This window comes from Cicer arietinum, chromosome 3 (genome assembly GCF_000331145.2).
Source record: "Cicer arietinum cultivar CDC Frontier isolate Library 1 chromosome 3, Cicar.CDCFrontier_v2.0, whole genome shotgun sequence".
Classification (NCBI taxonomy): Eukaryota; Viridiplantae; Streptophyta; class Magnoliopsida; order Fabales; family Fabaceae; genus Cicer; species Cicer arietinum.
This window is the reverse complement of record NC_021162.2, coordinates 27,037,247-27,040,344: the sequence shown is the minus strand read 5'-3', so window position 1 is coordinate 27,040,344 and position 3,098 is coordinate 27,037,247.

Below are 3,098 nucleotides of genomic sequence, written 5' to 3'. Positions count from 1 at the left end.
GATGAGGTTCGATATTATGAGTATAAAATAACGTGAGATGAACGGGAATGCCGAAATTCCCAGATGTTCATTCGGGGCTTACTACGTACAGTTGAGCCCTATTGAGTAATAATAATTGACTAATAAAATGTGAATGGTAATAGTGAGGATTAAAATATAATTTAGTAACCTATAGAGTTGCCATGAATTTATTTATATCAAGATTGTATGCCGTCTGATTTTATAAATATTATGTTGATTGTTACTGTGTGAATGATATGTACTGGAGTGTTCTTGCTGCTTGAATGAAATTGTGATATCACTTGAATATGCCACCTGTTTGATCTGTTATTTGTGATTGATAAGACTGAATAATGCATTGTGCGTAGTGTAAACCAAATATTGTGATTTTATTGTGATTGACTGATAAAGATATATGATGATGAATATTGTGAAATCAAACTAAAACTTATTGAGTTGTAATGATCGAGTAAGTCTGAGATATGTGTTGTAGACTTTGGATTTAGGATTGTTTTGTCATCATATAGGGAGGGTCTGACAAACCTAGTGATTCGGGGAAGTACAACTGAATGAGCCTGATCGTGGAGGGCTACAGTCGAACTGTAAGGTAAGACTGATAGACCTTGGGGGTACACCTAGTGGGGAATTCCTAAGTGGATTAGTGGGTTATTCCCTAAGGCCGGGAACTACCGTGCAACACAAGAGTACCCCGACCGTCGCGTATATGTGTCTCGGGTTGAGTTGAGGGGATCTATGAGGACTTGGCCATTCATGAATTGTCCGTCCACTCTTGTAGTGGCATAGTATCAGGCCTCCTAACCAAGTACTTCAGAGTAGAATGGTACCAAATGATGAAGTAGAGTATAGGACATGCATAGCATTTCATCATGGTGATTATCTTATTGTGAATGAATTTGATAAATCGTTGATATTATACACTTGACTGTTTTTGAGATTGTGATGATTTGATTGTTTGCGTGTTATCCTTGCGTATTTTATACTGTTACATAATTTCGATACTCACCCCTCGTTGTTTATGTTTGGCGTTTGCGACGGACGCAGATGAGTTGTAAGTTGCAGGTGATGACTAATACCATCGGAGAGGCGGAAGCTGTCACGTCTTAGAGACTCTATTTATATGCATTGAATTGACGTTATGTTGAGCATTTTTATTTTGGGAATTCCCGCTCTGATAGTGACATCGGATTGGGACTATATTTGCACTGAATTTGAAACATAAGTAATTATGTTATACTCTTTATCTGAATAAAAAAAAAATTATTTGGGGTTTAGGGTGTCACAGGCCATGTCCTCATATATCCCACAAACTCAACCCAAGACACATATACACGAAAGTCGAGGTAAACGTGTGTTGCATTGTAGCTCCCGACATTTGGAGTGCTACTTCCAAGTCAACTAGGAATTCCCCACGCGAATACCTCCAAGGTCTAACAATTTTTCCTTAAGGCTCAACAGCAGACCGCTACAATCAGACTTATTCAATTATACTTCCCCAGAATCACTACGTTTGTTAGGCCCTACCTATATGATGACAAATTAATCTCCACTTCACAAATTCTCAATATTTATTTTCTCCCCTCGTTAGCTTAGACTACTCCATTAAGAGCATTGTCTTTAGGAATCATCATTATCTCATCAACTATGGGGTACTTTGATATTCTCAGCATAATTTTATAACATCATCAGTCATACATAATCATGATCATCATATAAACTCATCATAATTTTTTAACATCAGTATCATCAATCAAAAATCAATAATATCATCACATAAACATATATCATACTATGCATCCATATTTTATTATCATATCACATGAATTCGTCCAATCAAACATATGCACATAATTTCATTCGACATCTAACATTACAATAATGACAAATATCAACTACCACAGAATTATCAAAAATTAAATCAATCAACATCTTATAAACATTTTTGTTTCCCATTTAATCTCACAATTCTCATATTTCACATTAATCAATTTATCTCTCAAAGGGCTACTACCGTGCATAGCGAGCCCGAGATGAATCATTGGAAAATATGATTTTCACGTTCATCTCACAATATGTTATACTCATGAATACAAACGCTCTCTCACCCCTTACCTTATTTCAAAGCTTTCACACATGAATACAAGTCCACAAGCAAAAACATTTGTTCTTTGACTCCTTTTCCTTCAAACGATCTAACTCGATAGTTTATGGGTAAACGTCAAAAATAAATTATGATAACAAACTCTAAAAACTAAATTTCGAAATTCGGTCAAGTAAACTTACCATAAATCAGAAAAACAATCAGTGGATAATATAGTCACTTTTCAAACAATCGTTTTTGTGTGGGTTTCACTCAAATCGGACTTACGGTGAAGAAGAACGATGCAAAATAACGAATTCTGTAAATAGATAAGTTTGGTATTTTAGAGAGAAATTGGGATGGTTAAAAATATGAGAAAATAGGTTTATTTGTATAACTAAATGAGTGAAATAACATAATGAAATTTGGTCGTAAACGGAGAAAGTTTTCAGGAACAGGTATCGATGACCGGTGTCAATTTCTTGGTAAAGATGGGTGCCGCCAGCTTCTTCCGTTGCTATCACATCGTACGGCTGCCTTCTCTCAATTTTTGGTTTTGTTTTATTTTTTTTTTATTGTTTAATTAGGTTTTCCTATGCATATGGGCCTAGCCTATAAAATACATTTTAGTCCTTTCTTTTATATTGTTTTTTTATTTAAAAAACCAAAAATTATCAATACTAACTTTTTTAAATATTTTTTTTTTAAAAACACAATCTCATTAATAAAACATTACAAATATTGCATAACTAATATATGATAAATTAGAGTAATTAAAATAATTAACCTTTTAAAAAAATACATATTATTAACAATCAAAACTCTCATATTCAAATTAATCACTATAATTATACTTATTTTTCAAAATACTCATGTTATAATAATATATCATTAGAGAATAGTCAAAATTATAAAATAAATAAATATAACAACAATATTTTATTTTAATAACTAAATCATAATAAACATATATATATATATATATATATATATATATATA